Source organism: Scylla paramamosain, chromosome 4, assembly GCF_035594125.1.
Source record: "Scylla paramamosain isolate STU-SP2022 chromosome 4, ASM3559412v1, whole genome shotgun sequence".
In the NCBI taxonomy this organism is placed as follows: domain Eukaryota; kingdom Metazoa; phylum Arthropoda; class Malacostraca; order Decapoda; family Portunidae; genus Scylla; species Scylla paramamosain.
Genome location: NC_087154.1, coordinates 6,544,357 through 6,553,442, shown reverse-complemented (window position 1 = coordinate 6,553,442; position 9,086 = coordinate 6,544,357).

The window sequence follows — 9,086 nt, the reverse complement described above, 5'->3', positions numbered from 1 at the left end:
CGTCCTATTGCGTTAATTTCCTGCCTATTTAATTTTTTTATAATTTATCTTCAGCAGAAAAATTCTTAAACATCTATCACTTCATAACCTTCTATTTGATCGCTAGTATGGGTTCTGTCAAGTCCGCTCTACTGGTGATCTGGCTTTCATTACTAAGTCTTGGTCATCTTCTTTTAGAGATTTTGGTGAAACTTTTGCTGTTGCCTTGGACATACCAAAAGCTTTTGATAGAGTCTGGCACAAAGCTTTGATTTCCAAACTACCCTCCTATGGCTTCTATCCTTCTTTCTGTAACTTCATCTCAAGTTTCCTTTCTGACTGTTCTATTGCTGCTGTGGTAGACGGTCACTGTTCTTCTCTTAAATCTGTTGACAGTGGTGTTCCTTAGGGTTGTGTCCTGTCACCCACTCCCTTCCTATTATTCATCAATGATCTTCTAAACCAAACTTCTTGTCCTATCCACTCCTACGCTGATGATACCACCTTGTACTTTTCCATGTCTTTTCGTAGACGGGTAACCCTTCAGGAAGTAAACAGTTCAACTCATTTCCAACCTCCAGCTGCTAACTCTGTACGGGGATCATATCCGACCATGTATGGTGGGGGGGTTCCTCTCATACCGGTCTTTTTAGGTAGGGTAGAATGAGAAGCTTTTCGTCTTATCAGTTCCTCTCATCTAACTGCCTGTCATCAGCCTCTTTCTCATTGCCGCAGTGTTACATCTCTTGCTGTTTTGTACCACTATTTTCATGGCAACTGCTCTTCAGATCTTGCTAACTGCATGCCTCCCCTCCTTTCGCGGCGTCGCTGCACAAGACTTTTTTTCCTTCTCTCATCTTTATCCTATCCACCTCTCTAATGCAAAAGTTAACCAGTATTCTCAATCATTCATCCCTTCATTTGGTAAACTCTAGAACTCCCCCTGTCTACTTCTGTATTTTCACCTTCGCATGACTTAAATTCTTTCAAGATGGAGGTTTGAAGACACTTATCCTGTATTTTTTTTGTTACAATTTTTGTTGCTCTTGGCCGGTTTCCCTCCAACATAAAAGAAAGAAATCGTATCATCACTGGCACCAATAAACAAAGCGTGAAGTTGGTGTCCAGTACCTAGTTCATATAGTTTTGCATCCACAGCAGCTCCAAACAAGCTCTGCTATGCACACTTCGCCGAGTCACGCCCATATCATCGTGAATCACCTGGCAGTTGTACGTCTCGGCACCTCATCGGGAACTTGGGAACAAAATTTACAAATCTCGGTAACAGTTCAAGTTATTTAATTCCTCAGTGCCATATCTTGCAACAACATTTTGACTAATAATAACAGCTTCATACTCTTATTAACACTGAAAGAGGTGAGAGGTGTGTGTTCTAGACAGTCTCTTTTTTTTTCTTCTTTTTTCTAATTACTCAACAAAACTGTAATTAATATTCATTCATTCATGATTCCTATGATGCTCCCTATTAACTCTTGAAACTCTCAAGTTTAAATTTAGTTCTTGAGTGTGGGTGTGTAGGTATCTGATATGGAAGCGTAATAGAAAATTGAATTGGCTGGTTCAAGAGATTGCTAAAAAAAAAAAAAAAAAAAAGAAAGCCATTACATAATCGTTCAATCAAACTTCTTAGTTAAAGGTAAACTACTGTAGCTTTTGCGCTAGGCAAATGCCGAACTCTTCAAAAAAGATGGTACTGAGGAACTAAGATAAAAAATATGGGTAAAGACTACGTGAAATTTTGATGAAAATATAAATATGAGTTCCATTGGCGATCTAGAGACATGACTTTCTGGCGGGAAGTGATCTAAGACAGACGTGGTGAGTTTCCATGAGTGCACGATGTACTAATACTTTGCTATTACTGGAAGAGGTGACTGGGTTACTTTCATTTTTCGAGGTATCGCGAAAGTTGTTACTCGTGACTTACTTCAGAGACTGGTATGGAACGTGGAGTACACAGGAAGACTCACTGCACCACTACCTAAACGAAAGGATAATGCAGTGGATGAATACGAGAGATGCTATTTATATAAAGATATTGCAAATGGAAATGGACAGCAATTTATAGATGATCGATCGTCGTGTAACAGACAGATAATCGAATAGATTTTAATCAGGTAATGTATTCAGAGTGAGGTCTCGCGTCCGGAGCCCTACGAGCACGTACATTAATTATTTACGTGAAGGTGAACGTGCTAAGTGGAATTCCGTTATGGCTAATGTGGTATAGTAGGTGCAGGATAGCAGGAGATCGACGAGGAAGGGCTACGGGCATGTGGAAAGGTTTCAAGGTAAACAAAGATCCCGGAGGAGAGAAAGGGAAATGAGCGATGCACGCGAGCCCCAGAGCGAGATTGTGAATGTTTGCCAGAAGGAATAGGACAGCGAAGAGCGAGAGAAGGACAAGGTGACTGGGAAAAGCAGACATGAGATGGAAGAGGAATCCGAATATAGTGGAGAGGCAAGTGAAGAAGTGAAAGGCTATAAGAATATAATGGATAAAAAAGTGGATGTGATACTGACGAGATCTTGTGACGGGGTGTGGGTGTGGGGGGAGTGGGGAGAACAGTGGATCAGACAGTACGACAGAAGGAAAAGCGGATGGGACACCGAGGAGGATCTTGTATAGGATGAAAAGAAAAAGATGTGCACGTAGCAGATGGAAGAAAGAAAAATGAAAAGCACAGCGGTACTATGGACGGCGAGAGAAGGTGAAGAAAAGAAAGGCGGAGGGAGAAAGAGGCGAAGGGAGGCGGAGGCAACCTGGCGCAGACGGCTTGGCCATACATCCCCGGCAATTTGCTGGCATGGTGGTGGTTGCCGTGATCAGGATCATCACTGAACCACTGAGGACGAGAAGTGACGAGTGACGAGTGAAAGGTGTGGAGAAGCAATAAAAACTGAAGTAAACCCAGATGACGTAGGTCTGAAAATTGTATAAACAATACTCGTAGATAATATTAAATAGTTTGACATGCGTGAAAACTTAGGAAAGACAAAATGCAAATGAAAAATAGAAAGGAATTCATGCAAAAAGAAAACAAAAAAGAAAAACAAAGGTGAAAGAAATTTAAGTCTCCTAAAAAATAGAGAAATTAATATGCTGTACTTTGGTGCGTTTTTCTTTTTTGTAAACAAGAACAAAATAATAGAAAAATTGAAAACAAACAAAAAGAAAAAAATATAATGATGTACAGTTCAATGTATGAGGAAACATAAAAATAACAAAATGTAAAAAAAAATAAAAAAAAGATAAAAAAGAAGAAATATGACAATACAGTTTATAAAGAGAACAAGAAAACCACACACACTAAAAAAAAAAATAAATAAATAAAACTAAATAAATCAGGTAAAGAGAGTAAGTGAAGAAACTGAAAGTAAATAGGACAAAGTAAATAAATAAATGATTAAGAGCAAACACTAACAAGGAAGCGAAATATTGACCTGGACCGCTAGGAAAAGAAGCTTTATTATTTCTTTCTTGTTTGTTGTATTTGCAATGTGCACAGAGTAAATAACCCTTACCTTCCCTGGTGCCGCATGACACGTGTTCACGTCTGTTATGCACGTGTGTCCTGTGAACTTCTTTTCACTGTAAGATTTCTCGAAGTCGTTGATTGGTCTTTGCCATGTCATCGTATTTGGTCGTCATTTTTGTAATTAGTCTTTATCGCTGTAATTAGTCTGTATTTAAATGTAATTAGTGTACTATTTCTTTAGAGTTAGCCTTTATCACTTCACTATGGCACATATCTATCATTCTATCATAATTGGTCTTTATTGTTTAATTTTATTGCAAGTAATACACATTTAAGTACCTTGGCTCAATAATGGATACAGCTGGTGGGCTGGACAAAGATACCAGCTACGTATAGAATAATGTGTAGTGGAAACAACTGGAGGAAGGTATCAGGCGTGATTTGTGACAAGAGAGTTCCTACTAAGGTTGAGGGAAAGGTAGAGCTGCTAACCTTTCGAATAGTCTCTTCCTTTCTTTGTCTTTTTTTTTGTTTTTGTTTTAGGGGCACCGGCCAAGGGAAACGAAATTATAATAAAAAAAATTAGATAAATAAAGGCCCACTGATGCCAGTCCCCAATCAGAGTCAAAAACACTCGTCAAAAACTTAAGGATAAGTGTCTTGAAACTTCCCTCTTGAAAGAGTTCCAAGTCATAGGAAAAAGGAAATACAGAAGCAGGCAGGGAGTTCCAGAGTTTATTAGAAAAAGGGATGAATGACTGAGAATTCTTGTTAACTTCTGACATTAGATAGGTTAATTCTGGCATTAGATAGGTGGACAGAATAGGGATGAGAGAAAGAAGAAAGTCTTGCGCAACGTGGCCGCGAGATTTACCAGAGTATTTTGTGGTACGTACGTGTTGCATTTTTTTACATGTAATTAATTAATTTATTATTTATTTCTTTATTATTATTTTCTTACGTCCGGTTTCCCTAGTCCTCCTAACGAAAGACTTTGATTTGGCATTTTTGAACCGTTACCCTGAATGGATGCTCTTCCTACACTCGGAACATTGCCACGATTCAAATCCATGCACCAGAGGACCCCTCGCCCTCCATAGCTCGGGCGGTTCCATTGTTTCACGGGGACCCTTTGCATATGTAACATTTGAACATTAATATTAGATTTTGTTTAATTCTTTTCCGTTAAGCTGCTAAACTTTGAAATGGTCTTTTCTTTTCTCTACCTTCTCTATTTATCGGCGGACCGGCTGGTTACCTCTCTCTCTCTCTCTCTCTCTCTCTCTCTCTCTCTCTCTCTCTCTCTCTCTCTCTCTCTCTCTCTCTCTCTCTCTATATATATATATATATTTATTCAAATTCAAATTCTCTCTCTCTCTCTCTCTCTCTCTCTCTCTCTCTCTATTTATTCAAATTTGCATCATATGTGTTTACAGAGTTGCTGTACTTTACATATTTAATACAACAATTTAGGCTAAAGAAGTCACTGTTAATGCCTTCTATCTGAAAGCTCTCTCTGTCCTGTCTGTAACAACCACACATTCACTGCAGTCTTGAACTGCTGCCTGGTGCAGCCCTCAACACTTGGCTGCACGGTAACAAACGCGTTCCACCAACCGATGTATGTGTTCAGAAACAGTCTTTGCTGGTGCCACGGTCTGCACCTGGGCTGGAGCAGCTCCCAAGGGGCACGTGTGACAGCTCTGGTTGTGACTTCGGCATGCCAGGCAGACTGCCGGAGAGCCTGTAGTTGCGGCACCCGTTGCTGTTGCAACTTGAACATGACGGTGAGGCCCGCCACGTCCCGTCGATGCTGGAGGGTGTGCAGTGCAGGCTGAAGGCCGAGCTCACTGTTTCTGATGAGCCTCGCCGCTCGGTCCTGCACCTTGTCCAGGAGAACGAGGTGCCTGTTGGTCGCGCCGCCCCAGGCCAGGCACGCGTACTCCAAGGAGGAGCGGACCTGCGCCTTGTAAAGAAACTCCAGTCCCTTGGCATCGAGGAGGTAGGAGATTCTCCTCAGGGATGCCAGCTTCCCTGAGGCCTCTCTGGCGAGTCACTCCACGTGGGTCCTGAAGGTCAACTTACGATCATAAGTGACCCCCAGCACCTCCACCTCATCCCGCGGCGTGGGTGTCTCCCTGTTGAAAGTAAAGTGCAGGGCTTTACTCGTCCTGTTGGTAGTGAGCTGCTGGGTTTTGTGAGCGGCAAACTTTACTTGCCACTTCCTTCCCCAGGCTGCTACGCGGCTCAGGGTAGCGTTGATGTCGCGGTTGGCTGCAGCCTCCTCCTTCAGTCCATAGCTGTGGGATAGTGTTATGTCATCTGCAAACGCCTTCGTGAAGTGCATCAGATCACTGACATACACATTCCACAGCAAAGGGCCGAGGCAACTCCCTTGAGGAACATCTGCCCTTATGGGCTGTGGCTTTGATTCCCGCCCATTGATGATTACTTTGAGATGTCTGTCTCTCAAGTAATTCTCAAGGAGCTGGAGGAGAGCCCCCGTCCACGCTTACAGCGCGGAGCTTTGTGATGAGGGCTGCGTGCCATAATTTGTCGAACGCCCCCTCGATATCAAGAGCCACAACGGCTGTGGTCTTCCCTAGGTCCAGGGCCCCACTCCACTCCGTCGAGAGGAGCAGGTGCAGGTCTGACGCAGACTTTCCCTGCCTGAACCCAACCTGTCTGTTGCTCAGCTGGTGGTGCCGCGTGACTCTCGAGGCTACAAGTTTCCAGTACTTTGTTCAGCACGGCAGCAGGGACACGGGTCTGTTGTTCTTTGCCTCTGTCTTTGCATTTTTCTTGTACAGCGGCACCACATACTCCCCTTCCACATTTCAGGCCATGTGGCGGTACCGAGGCAGTGGTTAAAGAGTGAAGCGAGGGGGCGCGCCAGTTCCGCAGCACACTGGCGTGGTATGCGGGGACTTATGTCCTGTGGCGCCACAGCTTTTTTCTCGTCCAAGTTTGCGAGTATCACTTTCACTTCCTCTTCACTTGTGTTCACTGTCGCTAGTGCTTCTTTCACAATTTGAGGGAGTAGCGGAGATGGTCCTTCAGGGTCGGGGATGCACATCTTTTCAGCGAAGGGTTTGGCCAGGAGGTCCGCCTTGTCACGAGCAGTGTGAGCAATGCTGCCGTTTGCCCGGTGGAGTGCAGTGATGGAAGTGCCCTGCGACTCACCCTGCTGGTCCTTGACAAGGCTCCACCACTGTTTATAGCCAGCCTGGCCTTCCCTTAGCTGACTCTTGAGGTTACTTTTCCACTGCTCCACTGTCCATGCTTGCGTGGTATTCATGTGCTCTGTTGCCTATCTGTGCCTTAACCTGTTCCTGGCAGTAGGGTGTCTCTTAAGAGCACGCCAGGCTCGGTACTTGGCATCAGAGGCAGCGCGGCATGCAGGGCCAAACCAGGGCTCGTCTGATGCCTTGGTTTTGTGGTCCGAGTGCGAAACCCAGCGGGCCTGCAGGGCGTGGAGCAGCTGGGTGAGCCGCCTCACCTGCTGGTTAGTGTCGCCACGCAGCACGTCTCCCCAGTCCGTGGTCCTCAGGGCGGCACGAAGTGCATCCCAGTCGGCGGCCTCTCGCCTCCAGAGGGTGCGGGTGAAGCTCTCCTCTCGTGGTGTACTGAATTGTATCCTGGTGAGGACAGCCACGTGGTCTGAGGTGCCCACAAAGTCGAGTGGAGAACACTGTACTGCGTAGGGAGGGAGGTCCGTCACTACTGGGTCCAGGGATGACCCAAACCTATGCGTGGGGGAGGTGACATAAGTGTACATGTCGTGCACAGCCAGTAGGGAGTTAAAAGCGTCTCTTACCGTGTGCTGGTTCAGGTCTCCAATCACTACCACACTGTCACACTGACTGGCCGTCATGAAAGTGACCAAGTTTTCTGACAGGTAGCCTAGCAACACTGTTCCCTGCGATGGAGGCCGATAGCACTGACCGTCTCTTTGTAGCAGAAGGCCACGCCCCCGCCTTATGTAGAGCGGTCTTTCCTTACCCAGGTCGAATATCCTTTAATTCGGGTGTAATTACCTAGCACCTTGGAATCGAGAAAGGTCTCACACACAAACACTAAATCTACATTATTCTTAACGATAACACTGTGAGTGAGCTCCCCAATGTTCGTATGGAAGCCTCTCAGGTTGGCTGACACTATCTTGAAGTTTACTATTGGCCGGCTTGTAGCATCGCTGGATAGTGTTGGGGAGCTGCTCCATAATGGAAGCCACAGGGATGAGGGGCAAGGGGCCAAGGGAATCGGGAAGCTGGCGGCCCTATAGGGGTTACCGGTGGGGGCTCGGTCACCCTCTGGCGTGAAGCAGACTGCTGAAGCTGCCAAGCAAAGTTTCTCAGCGCGAGTAACGTTTTCTGGCCACTCTGCTTCACTGCCTGCACCACCTTCTGTTGCCTCTAGTCGGCACCCCTCACACGGCAATCCAAGGCTGAGTGGAAGCGCCCTCGTCAGTATTCACATACCTTTCTAGGGCGCTTCTCTGGTGTGTGACGTGGACTGCTGCTCTGAGGACGCCTGAACTGGTGATGATACTCCATTCCCTGCCGAGATGGTGTTGTTGCCTCTTTCTCCAAGAGGGCGTTCTGTCTCGTTACTGGCTTTTTCTTTCTTTTGGGTGGTCGTTGGTGCCCTCCTGCCTGTCTGTCCTCAGCTGAGCTGTTGCCGGTCGTCCGTGTCTCTTGACGAATACCACCTGTTGGTGGCGTCGGCTGCCCGGGCTGAGAGGAGGATGTGCGAGGAGCGACAGACGTGGGAGGAGCGACGAACAGCGCTTGACATCTTTCCTCCGTAGCTACAAGAGAGGGGTGATGTGAGGGTGAGCTAGGAGTGAGGGACGGCGTCTCACCTCTTTCCTCAGCTGATTCGAGCGAGGAGTGATGTGAGGAGGGGGATTGGGGACAGGTTAGTGGGTGGTCCTCCTTGTCCTTGCTCCTCCGCTGCTTCAGGCGCCGGGTCAGGTGAGGAAGAGCGAGGGGTGTTGGTCGGTTGGGCGGATAGAGACGTGTTTTCTGGGGTGTCCTCGTGGCCGGTGGATGCAACCTCACCCAAAATTTTTCTCGCAAGACCTGCAGTTATGGCTCTGTAGTTTGTCAGCTGACCTTTTGTCGTGGCCAGCTCACTACGAACCTTTCTTAATTGTTGTAGCAGCTCCTTCTTTGTTAGGACGTCCAGGGCGTCCTCCTGCTGCTCCTCAACCAGGTCCGCTGATGGTGTACAGGGAAGAGAGGAGGAGGGTTCTTGTGAGTTTTCCACAAAAAATGTGACAGGATCAGTTATCCCCGCCAGGGCGCGGAGCTGACCAGCGTCACCGCACCTGTACTCTGTCGCGTCGCCCAGACTGTTGACATGGCAGAGGTTGGGGCAGGATTCTGTGGTGCACTGCTGATCGGTCATCGGTGACGCCTTACGGCCACAGACTGTACACCAGTAGCTTGGTCTGTACCCACAGAGATCTTTCGGTCTTTCTATGCGGCGTTCATAGCACTCCAGCACCATGGGTGTAGCGGGATGGACTTAGCGGGGTGGGCACGTCGGGGAGAGGGGTGCGTGGGGGAATTTCGGCAACACGATAATCCCTTAAGAAATGTG